Below are 21,674 nucleotides of genomic sequence, written 5' to 3'. Positions count from 1 at the left end.
AATAACAATTGGTCAGAAGATTATGTAAACCAACTTCCTTTTATGTAAGCTTCCACGTTTGTGATGATGTCTTTTTAAAGAATTTAAAAGCACTTATAGCAATATAAACACTTAGCATAAAATTATGCTAATAGTAATAATGTTGAGTGCCATTTTTGGCCACTTCTATCAAAATACACCATATCTATTTGAATTCACAGTATTTTCTCCTTTATCCAACAGATGAAACTATGTTGCCAGGAGATTAATTTTTTGAGGCATAGCTTGGATTCATAGCTTTGGCCTAATGCCGAAGTTCATCTTTTTCTATGCTACCTTGCTCCTATTATTCTCTGATAACAGAACTGAGTCCTTACTGAGAAGAGCTTACACCTAATACTGGATGGTGACTGCATGCACTGGATAATAATAGCAGCAAAACCTATACACCAAGTTGTGGATATTAACAGAAAACGTAGATTGGTTTGTTCTTGGTTTTAAGTTGTTAACTCTATTTTGCTACATCAGAAAAGAGACTGGTAAGCTGACTGGGCCCCTGACAGCCTCGGGCACACCACCTCTCATGGCAGAGAACCTTCATGGACCTTGCTGACTGTGACAGAAATTTTGGGGACACTTAGACACCCAGACACTTCCCTTAAATTGCATAGATCCCAGAATCCCTTTTGGAAAGGCTTTTTACCCTGGTGCACACTTGAGGTTCCATTATGTGCTGACTTGTCTAAAGTACCAGGGTTTATCTATAGTAGGTAAGACGGGGTGAAGAGGTGAAGGTGATGAAATCAAGAGCTCTGGAGTCCCTGAGCGAGCTTTGACGATCCTGTTGTGTCACTAGATCTCTTTCAGCCCCACATAAGATGGCAGTGTTTTAAGACATCCATTAACGCATGATTGGTATAGTAATTAGAATTGTTTAATCAACTGAATTCTTGTTCTGAAAAAGATACTGTACCAAAAGCCCATTACTATAGTTTGTTATATATTTATGAAAACGTGTTTTTTTTCAATGTTTATTTTTGAGAGAGAGACAGAGCACAGCAGGGTCGGGGGGAGAGAGAGAGGGAGACACAGAATCCGAAGCAGGCTCCAGGCTCCCAGCTGTCAGCGCAGAGCCTTACGGGAGGCTCAAACTCATGAACAGCTAACTAGAACATGACCTGAACTGAAGTTGGATGCTTAATTGACTGAGATACCCAGGCGCCCCTGAAAAGATGTTTTAAATGGTGTAATTTATCTTATTGACCACCTGTGACAGTACCTCTATTAGAGGTTGGCAAATACACTGTACCCTAATAAACAGATGAAGAAACAGTTTTAGAGCAACTAGGTGACTTGCCCAAATTCCCACAGCAATTAGGATGTACAGCTGGGATTCAAAGCCAGCTGATAGCTCCCAACTGTAGAGCTCCTTCCACTTTGACTCCGTGAGATTTCACTGTTATGGACAGGAGGGCTGGACAGGAAGGTTGCAAGGTTTGGAGAAAACAGTGATCAAGTAAGCAGAGGCCAGGTACGTGGTCCTGGAAGATACCTTAATCGAATAGCTGCATTTTTATTAGTAGAAAAGAGAATAATAGAATGTTTACATTTTAAAGAAATACATTTTGTTTTGTTTTGTTTTTAGTTCATCACCCAAACTTTACCACTAAAAAGCAGTTGAGCTCATGGACAAACGGACACAGGCAGGTCAATGTGACGAGGCCAGGAATGGCTGCTTCCCAGTGTGTGGGCAAGCAGTTTGTTCTCAGTGTGAATTTAAACCTTGGAGGGGACTAAGCTGGGTCTACATACCCCAACCTTGCTCTGGTAAGTATTGCTGTCGCTTCTGCCCCTCTGGACCTATGCTGGAAGAACTTTACCTTCGCAGATGCTGGGGATTCCTTGGGAAACTGTCAGTAGCTGGGGAATTTCCTTCTGCCTTCACCTCCTCTTTCAGGACACTCATCTGAGGAACAGGGCAGCTAGCTGTAATTGGCACAGAAAGACACTTCTCTCTGACAGGAAGAAAGATGGTGTTTTCTTGTACGACTTCCCCAAAGGTATTTATAGTCTCAAACGTTAGATGGCAAGACATCACAATGTCATGTTCATCTCTTTGGAGGCTACTATTGCTAAGCAATGGGTTCTATTTGATCTCTTGAGGGCAAAAGGCTTGTACCAAGATGCAGTGACAACCAAACCCAAAACCATAGCAAAAAAAGAGAGCAGCTCAGTCTTGACTTCCAGCCCCAACTTTCCCCCTTGAGTTCATATGTTTCTTTCCTGCTAGACACTGAGCTCTCTGAGGACAGAGCACTGTGCTTGTTTATTGTTTCCCCAGCCTGACATGGTGGCTCACGAAGGGTAGTGGTTTCCAAAAGTCTGGAAATGGACCTTTTAATAATAGGATCTTGGTGGTAAAAATCATAATGGAATTACCCCAAACCAAACAGGTTCTAAGTGGCAAGAGCTGAGACCAGCACCTCGGTCTTCAGTCTCCAAATCCAGTGACCAGCCCACTATATAAACCTTTCTTGACTGAGGGGAGAAGCATCTGGGGGTTTTCAGATACAGCATCTAGGATACTTTGAGGGATGATTGTAGAGTGCATAGGGCTGCTAAATTTTTATTTGCTAAGCCTGGCAACCCTAAGTGTAGTGCACATATGTATACAAGTTTTTGACCCTGTGATGTGCGAGTCATGTCACGGAGGACATGTTCTGTTCCTTTTATTTGTAAGGCGATCTGTGACTACATCTTGTGATCTTGACTAAATATGCTGGGGCTCAGGCTTCAAAGGGAGGGAGGAGGACATGACTCATGGTGCCTCTGAGGAGCACAGATACAGATGGACTGATAACAGCAAGTAAAAGGTATGTTTCTGTAACAGTTTTTGCATATCTGTTTGTTGGTAAGTGAATGATGATGGTGATATGGACAAGATGTATTCAGTGACCACCTCCATCAGGGAGATTTTGGTTTGGGCAAAGTTTTCTATTGTTGGAATTAGACATCCATATGTTGAATGCCATTTGAACACTTGCAAAAGAAATTCAGAGTTTGAATCACTTTTACCATAGTTTTGGCAGGACTGGGAACACATTTTTTTTTTTTCAGCTGTTCTTCCTGATGGGAGCTATAAATAGTTTTGGGGAAGTATATAATTATCTCAAAGTAGAAGCTAAAGATAAAAAGCTGCTTAAGATTTTAAAGGAACATTTAATGGTTATTATTATGTAACATTTATTAAGTATGCACAGTGTGATCATTGTCTTTGCCAGGAAGAAACTTGGAATAAAAGTCAACCCAAGATGTGACATGTATAAATAGACCAAAAGGTATATTAATATGGTGCCAGAACAATGGGTTGTTTCAATAAAAAAATAATTTAGGAGTACAAAAAAGGCAGCCAAATACAGTGTCATACAAAGAAATGAAGAAAATTTGTATTTAGTAACAGATCTTTAAAAATATTGGCAATTTAAAACAAAGATGGATAGTCACATGAAAACAGGTAACATTAATGGTGCATGCATGGGGGAGTACTATGTTTTTGGCGGTTAGCTTAGACTTTTATATATAAAATGGGTTTACTTATTCTGTTCGATGAATAAATACTAAAAGATTTAAATACTAAATAAAGACTCATTGTTGGCTGAAGCAAGGTAAGTGTTATAAATAATGACTTGGGACACCTGGCTGGCTCAGTTGCTAGAGCATGTGATTCTTAATGTCATGAGTTCAAGTCTTATGTTGGGTATGGGTCCTACTTAAAATTAAATAAATAAATAAGTGGATAAGACTTCAGGCATCGGCTCCTGGCTAAGACTGTTATTGCTGTTTAATGCCCACAGAAAGCTCACAACCAAATAATCGTATTAATATAGCCATCATTTATTTGATGCCTGCTAGATGATATAAGTACTATATCTGTATATGTGTGTGTGTGTGTGTGTGTGTGTGTGTATATATATATATATATATATATATATAGTCTCTAATTCTTATAATTAATTCTACAATATAGATATTATCATTCTATAAGACCTTCAAAACTCCAAGTGGTTAATTGAAGTTTAAGAGGCCACAGGACCTGTAGAGATAGAAGAATTCAAACCCACATCTGCATGGACACTGATATTCAGGTTTTTTTCATGTTGCAACACCATCTATTCAACCTCTTACATATGCTTTCTTGTTTCCTTCACCTTATTTTTCCCTCATTCAAAAAGGATTTTCCTTTAGAATCTGATTGTCCCATTTAACCTAGTTTGGACTTCATGATCTATCCTATTGCCTCTGGGCCTGCCCTCAGTTTGTCTTCAACTCTTCTGTGGTGTCCTGGCCCTAAGCTTTGGTGATCTGTCTACATTATTCATCACATCTTCACCTTGGTGTATTCTAGCTTCAGCACTCCTAAGCACTCCTAAATGCTAATAGTTTGCATAGGTGGACACCACAAAATAAAACCTGAATATTCTCATCATGGCCTGAAGTCATGTGTTACTCATTTGCAAGGAAGAAGCATAGGAAATGGACCAAAGATCTTTATTAAGCACTATTGGTCCTTGTATCCTTGGAGAACTTACAAATATAGGGGAGAAATCCCACCAGACAGGCATACAGCTCCTAGAGGCCAGGGCAAACAGTAGACCTATGAGATCTAAATAATCCAAATGGTAGTTTATTTGTGTTCGGCTTCCTTCTGGAAAAAGATCAGACATGGGGACCACTAGGCAAAGCTCCTATTGAAACCTTTAACAAAAAGCCAGAAGCCTCCTTCCTCAGGAATGTTAGCTTGGTGAAGAGATCATGGAATTCCTCCAGGCTTGTGGCACTTGTCATGAAGTCCTGATGCCTCAGAAGCAGAGGACTTAGTGGGGGTTTGCCCCCTTTTGTATCATTGGTGCTTTCAATTTAATCCCAGAAGAGGCTAAGAAGCTGGTATTGTGGAGTTCAAGGGTTCCCTAGAGTGAAAACTGAAGGTTCTTTCTCTTCTGGATGGTGGTCAGTAACCCACAGTAGCATACTCAACAAATACTAGCTTACAGAAAAGTTCAAATATGGAGGGTGGATATGCTAAGGACTCAGAAGTGGAATATGAAAGCATTATTAATGTGTGGCAGGTACAGACCAAAGTTAAATAAAAGAAGTTGAGGGGTACCTGGGTGGCTCAGTCGGTTAAGCATCCAACTCTCGATTTCGGCTCAGGTCATGATCTTATGGTTCCTGAGATTGAACCCCGCGTTGGGCTTTGTGGTGACAAGGCAGAGCCTGCTTGGGATTCTGTCTCCCTCTCTCTCTGCTCTTCTCTCTTCTCTCTCTCTGTCTCTCAAAATAAAATTAAAAATATAAAAAAAATTGAGAAATGCCTAAATCTTTGAGAAATGGGGTTTGAAGGAATGAAGCCAGTAGGTTGAGGCTTCAGCAGACTAATGGGATGCAGAGCTGGTTGTGAGAGATGGGGCTATAAGTGTCTGGATTTGCACAGTTCTTTTATACCTCTAGGCCTCCCTCTAAGGACACCTGAGGAAAACAGATCCTTGCTGCCCTCACATCTCTGCCCTCATCCTACACTATATTCTCTGACTGTCTCCATGCTCAGCCTCCCAAGTCGCTCACGGGCCTCCTGGCTTGCTCCCTGTTATTTACTCTCCTGTGCAGGCCCAGCTTCCTTTATGGTACTTTTAGCAGACAGATTTCCCTTGACACAGGCTAGTGTTTTATATCTTTATGCCATAGAACTGTGTACCCCAGGCTGTGAAATTTATGGGGAGGCAGAATGAGTGACAATCATTGATATAGATCAGTGTCTAAAGTTGCCTATATCTCAGATTCTTTTACCCCTAAAAAACTATATTCCAAACGTGTATGTGTGTGTGTGGGGGGGGGTGGTGAGTAATAAGCCCATTTAGCTGATTGAAAGTACTGAGCCCCACCAAGACCTACGGAGTCAGTATGTTTAATAAACAGTTTGATCCCTGTTCTGCCCTCCAGAAGGTTCTCTCGTTCTCTCTTGTCCGTTGCTTTCCATAGCTATGTCTCAGGTGGGTCTGGGGAGGATGAGCTATCTAATAGCATTATCTTGGAGCCGTCTACTTTGGCTTAGTAAAGTTTTGGGGTTCTGGGAGTTGATTTAGAGCTCAAACAAAGCAACCTCCTTAGCAACATATGAAGCTTTCCACCTCTTACTCCTTTTTCATCCCTTGGGCTCCATAGGCTAAGAACCCAAAGTCAAATATCATATCAAAACACAGTTTTTGAATTGTGGAGCTGGGCATGGGAATTTCAGGCTCTTAGCAGCTGGCCTTGCCTTAGTCTCAGACATTGGCTCATGCATTTCACTCTCAACTGAACGGCTTCCATTTTGCTCTCTGCCTAGAGATAAAGTTAAACAATAGCTGTGGTAAGAGTTACCAGTGATTTGCCTTTTGCTCCGAAGTTCCATCCCCACATCTCTGTAATTAGGTTAGTTGTTCTCTTTGTCAGTCACTCCCTGAGTACATAACAGCAGATATTTTGAGTGGGAAAATATCTCAATTTTGGTCTCTTGGAACAACGCATCCCCCCCCCCCCCCCCCCGACCTTTCCTGGCATGAACCTTAACTGACAGGAAAGCATTCCATTTTTCCAACCCCTGGTTTCATTTCATTGGATTTTTAGCCATCCCAGATTGTAGGCCACAGCCAGAAATGGTCTTCATTAGTATAGCCATACTTTTCATTCCTTTCTGCTTTCAAATGGACCAATTTCAGCCTAAGTGAATCTTTGCTTTGTAGGACCTTTCAGAAAGCCACAATAATTAACACTCTCTGAACTCCCAACTTTTTTCCTGTCAAGTTATTTATTGGGGAATGTACAAGAGGCACATGGTCTCAGTCCCAGGGTACAAACAGAAGATAAAATTCTCCTTAGTTATACTTCTTCCCCTACCTTTGCCTATTCCATCTTTTTATCCATTACCTTCATGATGCCAGTTCCAGTTTCTTTCTTTTCTTTCTTTTTTTTTTGAATTTGGAAATTCCCCTCCAAAATTCCTTTTTTTTGAAAACAGAAAACCAAACAATCTGGTTTGAGTGTAGGCCCAGAGTATATGGGCTAAAAGTGGGGAAAGGAGTACATGATTCTCTAAAGAGAAATTGGGGTACAATGACTACATAGATCTATGAATCTTGGGTGGTCAAAAAACAACAAATTTTCATTACACTTGGTTTCTTTAAAAAAAATTTTTTTTAATGTTTATTTATTTTTGACAGAGACAGAGACAGAATGTGAGGGGATTAGAGGCAGAGAGAGAGGGAGACACAGAAGCAGAAGCAGGCTTCAGGCTCTGAGCTGTCAGCACAGAGCCCGATGCGGGGCTCGAATTGACGAGCTGTGAGATCATGACCTGAGCCGAAGTTGGACACTCAACCGACTGAGCCATCCAGGTGCCCCTACACTTGGTTTCTTAGCTGAGTTGCTGAATGCTCCCGGAAACTATCCCACAACCCTAAAGATTGGTGTTATGTCAAGTTTATGTTCTCCAATTTTATTTTGACCTCAGCACTCAGTACTACTTGGCAAACTTTTCCTATTGCCCTGGTCATCTCTTTTATAGGTTCCAAAATGATTATTCATAAGCCTCACCATTATTCCTTAGCTACAACTACCCATTCACCTTCAGCAGACAACTTTGCCTTTTACTTTCTATGGAATGTTGCGGAAAAAAGAGGAGACCTGTCTCAGCCCTGTTTCTACACATGCAAGCGTGTCTATATTGAAACCACTTTTGCTCTTTTGCTGTTCCTGTGTCCTGCACTCCAGGCTTCTCTCCTTTATAGGAAGCCCTCAACTATCATTGTGCCCTCTCTCTCTGATCTTTGCACAGTCTTCCCTCAACCTGATTTTCTCTCATAGGCAGGGCTGAATTTATCATAAAACCAATGAAACTTAAATAAACTTCAGGGCTTCTCACTTGCCTGAGCCCCTTTCAAGGGTTTGGGTGGGACCTTAGCAGTGTGTTTCCATGGTCATATGTGCAATGTGCAGATGTAAGATATGTTAACGGTAATATTTACATGTATAGTTTCTCACTCACTCCAAGACCATTTTCTCTTTCTACTTTGACTTACCTTCTGTCATATTTCCTTTGTGTTTGGGGAATCCTGTAGGTATTTTGGGATCTAAATTGAATTGGGGACACCCTTTAATTCAGGTTTAATGGGATGCATATATAGTTAAGTTATCACTAGCAAATCTAGTGTAGGAATGGCTTCCAGGAACACTCTCGCTCTCCATTGTGCTGACTCACGCTACACTGTGACATGAAGGTGCTGTATGAATGCATCTTTTAGTGTTTGACACCAGAAGTACGAGGATAGTGGAGAAGTGATGTTTGAAATGTTTAGAACCAGAAGCTAATCTGTGCAAATTCTTCCAATCTTCATATACATAAAATTAGAAGTGGAAAATGAAATTTTCATTGAAGCCTAGCAAAACAGAAGTTCTCTTCCTGTTAGGAGCATATTCCATAATGCAGTAAAAAATCCAGCTTACATATGTTTCTTTTGGGATGGGAATACTGTGAAGTAGAATGTATCAGAATTCCTGTATTTGCAAGGAAGAAACCTTTAGCTGTGTTATGGATGACAAGTATCTATACTGAAGTCTCATGTTTTATACATTCTGACCATTAATATTAAAAAATATTTTTTATTGAACAATCACATTAGAATAATGTCTGAGCTATCTTCTTGTTATCAGTAATAAATCCTTTGCTGTTTCCAAAGCATAGCATTGTATACTTCATAATACTCCTTACAGTCATAATTGCTCATTTATTCCTTGCCTCTTACAACAGTATAAACTCCACTCACTGGGTAAGAACTGTGTTACCATTGTTTGTTCACTTCTGACCACAGTCATCACTTCTTTGTTCTCTTTGCTAATGCAACCCTGCTTCGATATCTATTACTGTCTTCTCTGCAACTCAGTCCATGTTCCTCAGTAGACTGTCTTCATGCCCTGCTCCAAGACTAGCCCTGATTGATGTAATATCCATCTTCTTTGCCAATGACTTTTACAAGATTGGGAATGTGATGCAGTTTGCACCAATGAGGCACAAGGAAAGATTTGACAGGGGCATTTACTTCATCTCCTTGAGAAGCAATTCTCTCTTCTTCTGGATATATCATATTTGCAAATAAGTCTGATCCTTCCTATCAGACTGAGGGTGAAGTCAGTACACAGAGGAAGAGAGTGCCAAAAGAATCTTAATGAAATGGAGCTGGAATCCACAGGTTTTGTGACTCCTAAAACCTACATCACTCCTGGACTTCTGGTTACGTAGGCCAATAACTGTTCTTATTTAACACAATTTGAGTTGGGTTTTCTATTACTGGTAGCCCAGTCCATCATATGTAAGCAATATGCCTGGTCCCTAGTACTCAACAAATTCTAATTGAATTGAATAGGAAGTTCTTTCATATATATGATACATGTATCTTCCTTGGTATATAGTTTGTCTTTTATTCTTACATTTTTTGTTTTGTTTAATTATAAGATAATATAATGTTCACTTTTGAGAGTCATAGTAATATAGAAATGTGAAAGAAAACTTTAATCTCTACTTTTTTCTTATTACACCTTCTGAGGTAACCAGTATTGATCATGGGCTATGTGTACTTTTGTATTTTTCTCTATGCTTATAGAAACTTATAAACTTCTATTGTGTTTAAGTTTTGTTTGCTTATTCATTCATTTTCAAAAATGAGGTCATACTAGATGCATTATTGTACAGTACCTTTTTTTAATTCTTTTTCAAGATTGCTTTGGCTATTCAGGGTCTTTTCTGGTTCCGTACAAATTTTAGGATTATTTGTTCTAGCTCTGTGAAGAATGCTGGTGTTACTTTGATAGGGATTGCATTGAATATGTAGATTGCTTTGGGTAGTGTCAACATTTTAACAATATTTGTTCTTCCTATCCAGGAGCATTGGATCTTTTTCCACTTATTTGTGTCTTCTTCAATTTCTTTCATAAGCTTTCTATAGGTTTCAGTGTATAGATATTTCACCTCTTTGGTTAGATTTATTCCTAGGTATTTTATGGTTTTTTTGTGCAACTGTAAATGGGATCGATTCCTTGATTTCTCTGTCGCTTCATTGTTGGTATATAGAAATGCAACTGATTCTGTGCGTTGATTTTATATCCTGCAACTCATGAATCAAAGTACCTTTTTAAAAAATTGATAGATGATTCAAAGTACCTTTTTAAAAAATTGATAGATGATAGCTGTTTTTACAGGTCAGTCTACATGGGTATAATTCATTCACACGCCTATGTCTCGCTGCATCTTTGCTCTGCTTAAATGTTTCTCATAGAGTTTTATTCGAATCCTTCTCTTTAATTATATGTCTGAGCCTTTGACTGTTTCCTCATTGACTATTCCACCTTCATCATGTCTCCAAATTTGGAGCATTAGGAGAAAACAGTCGTTGATGGAATGCCTCAGGCAATGTGAAGGAGATATTAACTTTGCTAGCATTATGGCATTTACCATTTTGAAATTTTAAGATTTATTTTTCTCGAAAAAAGCAGATTGTCCTTTCTTCTACTTATTATAATAACTGGAAATGTTTCCCTGTTTCCTTTGCAAGAATCCTTACCTAGGGGAGCAGCCCGAGGGAGATGTCAGAGCAGCAAGCAATAAAGTAATGTTTTCATGAGGGATCCAGAAATTAGGTGAAATCCAGAAAGATCTAAAATTTTAACCCTAACCCAGTAAATAAAGACTTGTGCTCTTCCTTAGAAATGAAGATTTATCCCATAGGTTTGTTTGTTTATCATCAGTAGGGATATATACTTTATTTTCTATGACTCTATTAGACATTAATTCTTACTGATTGAGGATAGTTTAATACCTTGCTAGTAGATATGCTATAGCTGAAAGTGTGAATACTAAGTGACTTTATAATCAGTTCTCCCCACCTCCCTTCAAAGATATGGAAGAGTAGGAAACAGTGATTTTAAAAATTAAGGGAAAAAGAAAATTACCTGGCACATTTGTCCTCAGGGTGACACACAATCAAGACTTTTACTGGCTTCCCTAAGGAACAATTTATTCTTGGCAACAGCAAAACCTAATTTCAGAGAGACAGAGAAAGAGAGAGAGGGAGGGAGAGGAGAGATGATATGAACCAAATCGGACAGTATAATAAGGGCAAGACACAGATAGTCACAATATTTCCAAGTTTTTATCAGCTAAATAACACCAGAGAGAATCAAACAGAGCACCCTGTGGTAAATTAACCTACAAGCCAGATAGATAAAGGCAGCTGTGGTTTTGTGTAAGTTCAAAGCACAGAGGAAAATTAGCTCCTCCGGGTATAGTCATTTTAGACTCCAGGAACACTGGTAATTTTTTGAGGTTAGAAATATTGCAAAAGTCTAAAGCATGATTTTTCCTGAGATAACAAGACTCAGCTTGTCTGGGTATAAAATGATCCAAGGATTAGAGAGAGTAAACCCTGAGTTGTTCGTGAACTCATTGAAAACAAAAAAGAAACAAAACTGAACAAATAGACGGATAAAGTAAAGGAAAAGAAAATCTTTTACTTTTTATTCTTAGGATAGATACAAACATATTTGGGTTTTCTTAGTTTTGATATTTCATCACAATGAGATAAGGTTTTATTTTGTGAAATATACCTTTTCCTGAGTGGACTATGCCAGTAGCCTTCTATGGATAGAGTGGTATAGAGAGAACTTTGAGAACAAAGGGAAATTCTCTCAATTATACTGAAAGTCCTGTATTTGTAATTCACTGAAAGTTAATGGAAATGGGATACTAAGTATGCATTCTAAGGCACATTTGGATTCTTTGTGATAGAATCATATGTGTTCTGTTCTGTAGCAAGTACTATGTGAATAATTAATTGCTTTCTAGCAAGTAATATTTTAATGTGATGTTCTAGGTAGTTTTTTAGTTTGCTCTTTGGGTGACTTTATTGTAGCATACAGGGGTCTATATATTTCTAGGAAGATTATATTTTGTGCACTAATTTGTATTTTAATTTCAAGGCTCCGTGTCTATTAGCTTCAAAGCGGTGATTAGCAGAAAACTCATTAATAATGTAAGCTTGGTTCAACCAGGTAGCAATTAGCATGCCAGGCAATTGCCAAAGCTGAAAAGAATTCTGATGTGCTTTGACCCTTCTTTTACCAGAGATAAACATTATCACAAGTGAGAAGAATTTAGTGAAATTCTGGTACAGATGAAGTAATCTTTCTTTACTTATATAAAGTCATAATTTAGATTCAGTAGCATTCCAATCATGGTGTTTTTGCAATGTTTAAAAGAATAAAAAATGAGGATAAAACGCTTCATTCGAATATATATTTACACCTTGTCTTATTTAAAATGAATTTAGGTGACAATACAGTGCACACAATTCAATGAGATAACTTAATATAAGTACAAGGGAAAGTAGAATTAGTCTGTAAGAAAGAGTTGGGAGTAAAAGTAGGCACAGGAAATCACATGGATGTGCCATACATTCCGATCTCAGCTTCCTTAGGATCAATTCAAAGAGGGAAATGTGATCTCTTACAGGAGTGGCAGGGTCACAAGGTAAGTGAAAGTCAGTCTCAGTAGGAAACAAAACAAAACAAAACAAAACAAAACAAAACAAAACAAAACAAAACAAAAACTATTCCTGGCACTGAGACTGTAAACCACTTTCACTTTTCCTTTAAAGGTAAGACCCTGGAGAATGACATCCTTGAATGTTGAATGGCATCTTCAACATCACCTTAACAGGAAACACAGTTTTCTAGAACTTCTAAAGCCCTCTCACTATAGTGGAGAGCATCACTTAAGATCAAATTTCTGTAAGAGCAGTTGCCCAGGAGGGAGAACTCTAAGCAGGAAAGGTACTTTCCTCTCTGTCAGGCTAGTTCATTCTGGAGCTAGATCTCACTGAGCAGAATTAGGGGAATTGGTCGAGTGCTGACCCTTCAGGAAGTCCTCCATAAGGAGTGCTTCTCTCCACAGAGCTTCTCAACATTGTGAATTTGAGGGAATGTGCCCAGACAAGTAGCTGGACTGTGGCATTTGTGTTTCATTAAATGTGTACTATGAGACATGACTGTAGCTATTGTTGGATTTAGTGACAGCATCTGGTGATACTGCTGAGCTGCTTGCATGCTGGCCTGACAGTTTATCACTGTGACCAAGAACACATGAGACACAGCCTAAGATTCCAAATAAATGGAGTGATACCAACAGTACCTGTATGCAGCTCTTACCTGTATTATTGCAGCTGGTTGCTTTTCTGTCTCTACTCCTGGGCTCTGTAAGTTCCTTAAGGACAAGGACTGTAGAGCTCGGAGACGGAGCACCCTGCTTCTGGACATGGATTGTAGGGACTTGATCCTTGATGAAACAATGTTTCCTGGGGAAATTTATTTAACCTTTTGAAGTCTCAAATTCTCATTTGTAAATGAGTATGATAATAATGATCTCAACTTCGTAAGTTGTGAGGGTAAAAATATAGTTAATGTAAAGTGTTAGATGTGGTTGCTTTTCTTTTATTTTTATTTTATTTAATTAATTTATTTTTAATTTTTTTTATTTTTTAAAATTTACATCCAAATTAGTTAGCATATAGTGAAACAATGATTTCAGGACTAGGTTCCTTAATGCCCCTTACCCATTTAGCCCATCCCCCCTCCCACAACCCCTCTAGCCACCCTCAGTTTGTTCTCCCTATTTATGAGTCTCTTCTGTTTTGTCCCCCTCCCTGTTTTTATATTATTTTTGTTTCCCTTCCCTTATGTTCATCTGTTTTGTCTCTTAACGTCCTCATATGAGTGAAGTCATATGATTTTTGTCTTTCTCTGATTGACTAATTTCACTTACATAATACCCTCCAGTTCCATCCACGTAGTTGCAAATGGCAAGACTTCATTCTTTTTGATTGCCGAGTAATACTTCATTGTGTGTGTGTGTGTGTATATGTGTGTGTGTGTGTGTGTGTGTGTGTATATATATATATATATATATCACATTTTCTTTATCCATTCATCCATCGATGGACATTTGAACTCTCTCTATACTTTGGCTATTGTGGATAGTGCTGCTATAAACATGGGGGTGCATGTGTCCCTTCGAAACAGCACACCTGTATCCCGTGGATAAATGCCTAGTAGTGCAATTGCGGGGTCGTAGTGTAGTTCTATTTTTAGTTTTGATGCCATTGCTTTTCTTATTCTTATTTTATGGCAAGAGTATTGTGGTATAATGGTATTACACCCTTCAAAGTCAGATAGATCTGTGGTTGCATTTGTATGTTCCTGGACAATATATTCAATATTCCTATAACCCAGTGTCCTCTTCTCTAAAATGAAGATAACCCTATCATCTAGGGTTGTGTGAAGTTTAAAAAAAGGACAATATGATCAAAATTCTGAATGGAAAAAAGACTCTATTAGGCAAAGCCAAAAGACAATTGACAGACTAGGAAAAAATATTTGCCACTCATATCACAGAAATAGGTGTTACTTCTCTAATATATAAAGAACTAAAATTGTGAAGAACATGAACCCCATAGAAAATGGTTACAAGGCAAGAGAAGATATAAAAAGAAGAGAAATGCCCATAAGCATGTGAAAAGATGCTCAACCCCACCCACAGTATGGGAAATAAGGATCAAATACACTGAGATATCATTTCTCACCTATCAGACTAGCAGAAATCTGAAAGTTTGACAACATACTATCAGTAAGTCATCCACTGCTGCTGGTGGCAAATGTAGCAATGTGCTACAATGCCTGTTGGATATTATCTAGCACTAGCTACTAAAATTGTGGACGCATTTTACCCTTTGTCCCAGAAATCTCACTTCTTGGACTCTATACTACAGTTACATATGCACAATTATAAAATGGCGTATGTACAACTTATTATGGTATGGTCTTCAATAGCAAAAGACCAGAAAATGGCACAAGTGCCCACCAATGGGGACCCAGTTCACTACACAATGGAGTACTATGCAGTTGTGAGATGAATGAGGACATCCACAGCATGGTGATGGGAGAAGAGCTCCAGGAAATACCATTGCTAACTAAAGAAGCAAGGAGCAGACGTTGTACCTATATATTAAGCTACCTTTTATCTAACGAATGTGGGAGAAGAAGAATATATACCTGTATTTGTTTATATTTGAATGAAGACATTTTGGAAGGGTGATTAAGAAACTGATAAAAATGCCTACTGATAATGGATGAGGGGACATCCAAGGTGGACAGTAATGGGAATGGGACTAAGATTTATCAAAGTAGACTTTATTATTATTATTATTATTATTATTATTATTATTATTATTTAGAAGGGAGAAAGAGTGTGCACATGTGTGAGGGAGAGGCAGAGGGAGAGGGTGAGAAGGAATCTTAAGCAGGCTCCATGCCCAGCATGGAGCCTGACACAGGGCTCCATCTCAAGACTGTGAGATTATGACCTAAACTGAAATCAAGAGTCAGACGCTTAACCAAGTGAGCCATCCAGGCACCCCTATCAAAGTATACTTTAAACATTTTTTAAACTTAATTTTTATATACCTTATTTTTTGGAGCAGTTTCAGATTTACAGCAAAATGGAAAGATACAGAGACATGCCATATATCCCTGTCTGCACATACACACAGTGTCCTTCAATATCAAATCTCCCACCAGAGTGGTACATTTGTTTCAATTGACGAATCTACATTGACACATCATTCTTACCCAAAGTCCATAGTTTACATGATGGTTCACTCTTCATGCTGTACATTCTTGGTTTGGACAAATTTATAATGACATATATCCACCATTTAGCAGAGTACTTTCACTGCCCTAAAAAGCCTCTGTGTTCTATCTATTCATTCTTTCCTCCCCCATATCCCCTGGCAACCACTGATCTTTTTAACTGTCAATAATTTCACCTTTTCCAGAATCTCATATAGTTGGGATTGCACAGTATGTATGACTGGCTTCTTTCATTTAGTAATATGCATTTAAGTTTCCTCCATGTCTTTTTATATCTTGATAGCTTATATTTATTTATGTATTTATGTATTTATGTATTTATTTAAAAATGTTTATTTTTGAGAGAGAGAGAGGAACAGAGTGTGAGCAGAGGAGGGGCAGAGAGAGAAGGAGACACAGAATCTGAAGCAGGCTCCAGGGTCCAAGCTGTCAGAAGAGCCCGATGTGAGGCTGGAACTCACGAGCCGTGAGATCATGACCTGAGCCAGAGTCAGGCGCTCAACTGACTGAGCCACCCAGGGGCCCCGACAGTTTATTTCTTTTTAGTGCTGAATAATATTCCATCGTCTGGATGTACCATAGTTTATCCATTCAGCTACCGAAGGATACCTTGGTTGCTTCCAAGCTTTGGCATTTATGAATAAAGCTGCTATACACATCCATGTGCAGGTTTTTGTGTGGACATGTTTTTGGTTTCTTAGGATAAATACCAAAAAGTGAGATTGCTGAATCATGTGGTAAGAGTATGTTCAGTTTTATAAGAAACCACCAAACTATTTTTCAGGGTGGCTGTACCATTTTATATTTCCACCAGAAATGAATGATTGTTTCTCTTTCTCCATATCCTTGACAGTACTTGACGTATTATGGATTTTGGCCATTCTAAAGGTTGTGTAGTGGTATCTCATTGTTTTAATTTGCATTTCATTCTGATGATATGTGACATGGAGCATCTTTTCCTATGCTTATTTACAATCTATATGTTTTCTTTGGTGAGGTCTGTTCGTTAATGTCTTTGGCCCATTTTTTGAAGTTGAGTTACTTATTTTCTTATTGTTGAATTTTGAGAGTTCTTTGTACATATTTTGGATAGCAGTTCTTGATTAGATGCATTTTGTACGAGTATTTACTTCCAGTCTGTGGCTTGTCTTTGCATTCTCTTCGTACTGACTTTTACATCAGGAAAATTTAATTTTAATGAAATCCAGCTTAGCAATTCTTTCTTTCATAGATTGTGCTTTTGGTGTTGTATCTAAAAAGTCATTGCCATATGTAAGGTCATCTAGATTTTCTCCTCTTCTAGAAGTTTTATCATTTTTGACATGGAAGTCTGTGATCCATTTTGAGTTAATTTTTTTTTTTTATGGTGTAAGGCCTGTGTCTAGATTTATTTATTTATTTATTTATTTATTTATTTATTTATTTGCGTCATGTGGATGTTCAATTGTTCCAGCACCATTTGTTGAAAAGACTCTTTTGTTTATTATACTGTGTTTCTTTGTGAAATATCAGTTGACTACATTTTTGTGGGTTTATTCCTGGGTTTCTATTGTATTAAATTTGGTACATTTGTCTTTCATGAATACTACACTTTCTTGATTACTGTAGTTTTACATAGCAAGTCTTGAAGTCAGGTAGTGTCAATCTTCCAGTTTTGTTCTTCTCCTTCACTATTACATTGGCTATTCTTGGTCTTTTGCCTCTCCATATAACTGTTAGAATTAATTTGTTGATATCCTCTAAGTACATTGCTGGGATTTCCATTGGGATTGCATTGAATCTACAAATCAAGTTGGGAAGAACTGACGTCTTGACAATGCTGGGTCTTCCTGTCCCTGAACATGGAATAGCTATCTATTAATTCTTTGATTTCTTTCATCAGAGTTTTGTAGTTTTCCTTAGATAGTATTAGATGTATTTTGTTAGATTTATACCTAAGTATTTATTTTTGGGGGTGCTAACATAAATGGTGTTGTGTTTTAAGTGTAAAATTCCCTTATTCGTGTAACTATATAGCAAAATGACTCATTTTTGTATATTAACTTGCAACGTTATAGCCTGAAACCTTGTTGTGCCTGGTTATTAGTTCCAGGAGTTTTTTTGTCAATTCTTTCTGATATCTCAAAGATGATCATGTCATCTGTGAATAAAGACAGTTTTGTGTTTTCTTTGATAATCTATATATCTTTAATTATCTTTTTTTTTCTTATTGCATTGACTGGATCTTCCAGTGTGATATTGAAAAGCAGTGATGAGAGGAAACATCCTAATCTTATTCCTGATCTTGTTGGGAAAGTTTCTAGTTTCTCACCATTAAATGTGATGTTAGCTCTAGGTATTTTGTAGATACTATTTTTTTTTAAGTTTTTACTTAAATTCCAGTTAGTTATACAGTATAATGTTAGTTTCAGGGATACAATATAGTGATTCAACACCTGTGTACAACACCAGGTGCTCATCACAAGTGCCCTCCTTAATCCCCATCACCTATTTAACCCATCCTACGACCCACCTCCCCTCTGGTATCCGTCAATTTGTTCTCTATATTAAGAGCCTGTTTCTTGGTTTGCCTCTCCTTCTTTTTTTTATTTAAAGAGTATTTATTTATTTTTTAAAGTATTTTAATTCCAGTTAGTTAACATACAGTGCTATATTAGTTTCAGGTGTACAATATGGTAATATTCTTTATCAAGTTGAAGAAATTCCCTTCTATTCTCAGCTTAGAGTTTTTTTTATCATGAGTAGGTTTTTTATTTTATTAAGTTAAAAAATATTATTTTGATTTTTGAAACTTATAAAATATATTTTATTCATAAAACATTATGTATGAATATTACCTGTAGAGTAGTAAGCCCTCTTTCATGTAATTTCATGTCTCCTTCCCCAGGACTCAAGAAAATTTGGCTTAAAATAAATACTCTGCAAAAGCATGAAGTACCACAAGTCTTCCCTTCCCTAGATTTTACTTGTAATTTGCCTGAGTTTGGAACAGTTAACTTAGGATTTATATGAGTTAAACTTAAAAACGTTTACAGTCTTATTTATAAAAATGAAAAGTAATTATTTTCATCCCTCTCCCAGGATGTGCTCCCAGGTTGCTTGCTTGTTCCCTAGCATTTGAAGTTTTAAGGGGTTGAATATTTACTTAATTTCAAACTAAAGCTCATCACTCCTTGTTAGTCCCTGATATTGTGTGAGAAGCATAATAGGCCTGGACATTAAGAGTTTCTAATCTGGAATCTGCCACAGAGGAGCTGTGATTGTTTTTACTGGGTAGTCTGTGGATGGAGTAATTCAACCTTCATCCAACAAATGTTTATTAGGTGACTCTATGTTCCAGGCCCTGTTGTATAGCAAGAAAAAAAAATGACAAAAACTACTGCCCTCTTGATTGTTTATACTCTTACTGGTAAATACTTCTTGTTGTCCAATGTTTCACAGTGAAGGAGGCCATGATGTTGAAGCTTTATGTGAATAACAGTGGAACTCAGTACACATATGACACCAGTGAAAGTGTAAATAGTTTTTTACTGCAGACTATTGGTCAGTTCCAAGTAGGTGAAAGGGTGAGTATGCAGGAGCACTAGGCTCCTAAGGTAGCCACTTTGCTCCCTGCTCCTTTACAAAGGATGAGTCTCAACTACCTCAGCCTTCCCAGAGGGGCAGAGGACTGCTCTGCCCTCCTGAACTCATCATCATTTTATTTCTCTTGATTGTTACTCCTATTCCCTGTATCTTCATCCTCCATCTTCCCAGGACGTATGTTTCCCAACAGATATGATAAAATCTCAGATATTTCCAATTTATAATTCTTTCCAATTTCTTTGTACAAATCCAAACATATTCTGAAAAAACAATCAATTTTTTCTTCTCTAGTGTCCTATGGATTTACAGAGAGGAGGATCAAGTTAAAATCTGGTGGAGACAAGAGTGGAATCAGAGTGTGTGTGTGTGTGTGTGTGTGTGTGTGTGTGTGTGTGAGGGTGAAGTTGGAATCATCTCTAGGATCCTAAGGTACTTGGAATCAAGTATTATTACTAACATCTCAGGTTTTTTTTTTTAAATTTTTTTTTAACGTTTATTTATTTTTGAGACAGAGAGAGACAGAGCATGAACGGGGAGGGTCAGAGAGAGAGGGAGACACAGAATGGGAAGCAGGCTCCAGGCTCTGAGCCATCAGCCCAGAGCCCGATGCGGGGCTCGAACTCACGGACCGTGAGATCGTGACCTGAGCCGAAGTCGGACGCTCAACCGACGGAGCCACCCAGGCGCCCCAACATCTCAGGTTTGATGTCTTTCTTAGGAGACACTTTGGGTTGCTTGAGAGATTCATGTGACTCCTATCATTAACAAAAATTTGACATGATTTCTTGAAAAGGAATCACCTTTCATATTAAACTTGGACTTACCTCATCTTGGATAACACTATAATTGATATAACTGACTTAAAACATATGCTGTCTAGGTCTTTTAGTAAGCCCAAAGTTTTTTTTTTTCCCCCTGGGTAGTGACCAGAGAATAGAGGGATTCTAAATGTATGTGTGGGGAGTGAGTGCACGGAGGTGGGAAGGCTCAGTTTTGGTATGCCCCAATGTCAAAGCTGGAGAATTGGGTTGGAAATGAAATTTTACATTAGCTTTCCCAGTTCCCTAAATTCTACAAGAGAGTTTTTAGCATTTTTAACCAAAACAGGCAGGATAGAAAACAAATTGACTATGAATAGTAAGAAACAATCAATTTGATATTGGGAGTTGCTGATTTTCTTTGGAGGGATTGGATGAGTGTAACATTTCTGAACTGTGTCTGAGAAGTTTTCTTATGGTCACAAGCTTTGCAAATTCTTGAAATATATTTTTCAGCAATAGTAGCATTAGTGGTTTAGTGGTTATAATGGGAGAGAATAGGGAGAAGTTTACCTTAAATTAGCAACACAGAGGTACTGAAGGAAATTAATTTTCTAAGATGTTAAAGACGACTCATGGAAATACCTCTTTCTCTTTTAAGGGAGAGTATGGTTTCTGAAAGATACTGTATTGTAATTAGGGTGGATGTCTGAAGTGTAATACAATTACATTCAGGTTCTTGAAGTGTTTGGTAAATCCTATGCAACATCCCTTGACAATAAGCATTTTAAGGATTTCTCTTTTTATTTATTATTATTGTTATTTTTTAACATTTATTCATATTTGAGAGGCAGAGAGAGACAGAGCATGAGTGGGGACAGGCAGAGACGGAGAGGGAGACACAGAATCCGAAGCAGGCTCTAGGCTCTGAGCTGTCAGCACACGGCATGATGTGGGGCTCGAACCCACCAACTGTGAGATCATGACCTGAGCTGAAGTCAGACGCCCAACTGATGGAGCCACCCAGGCACCCCTAGGCTTTCTCTCTTTAAAGGTGATTTTCTAACCTAAGAGTGAGGTGACGATCACCACTTCAAAGACCCTTGAATAAATAGAAATCAATACTAATTATCCTGAACACTTGTTCACAAATTTGTTTAATATTATGTGTTTGTTTCAAAAGGTCAGTAACTTAGTTAACACATTTGTGCTCCTATTGTGGTCAGATATCATTTGGTTACTGTCAAAATAGAGCTCATTAGGAGTGCTTTCCTTAAATAGTGAAGCATAACAGAAAGGATGAGCTTTCTTAATGAAAGTATTTTTTTTTTAAGAATGAATGCCATAATGATCTTTGTTTTTCTTTTTTTTTTTTTTTTAATTTTTTTTAACGTTTATTTTACTTTTGAGACAGAGAGAGACAGAGCATAAACAGGGGAGGGGCAGAGAGAGAGGGAGACACAGAATCTGAAACAGGCTCCAGGCTCTGAGCTGTCAGCACGGAGCCCGACGCGGGGCTCGAACTCACGGACCGCGAGATCATGACCTGAGCCGAAGTCCGACGCT

Source organism: Prionailurus bengalensis, chromosome B2 (genome assembly GCF_016509475.1).
Source record: "Prionailurus bengalensis isolate Pbe53 chromosome B2, Fcat_Pben_1.1_paternal_pri, whole genome shotgun sequence".
Classification (NCBI taxonomy): Eukaryota; Metazoa; Chordata; class Mammalia; order Carnivora; family Felidae; genus Prionailurus; species Prionailurus bengalensis.
This window is presented reverse-complemented; position numbering follows the sequence as displayed.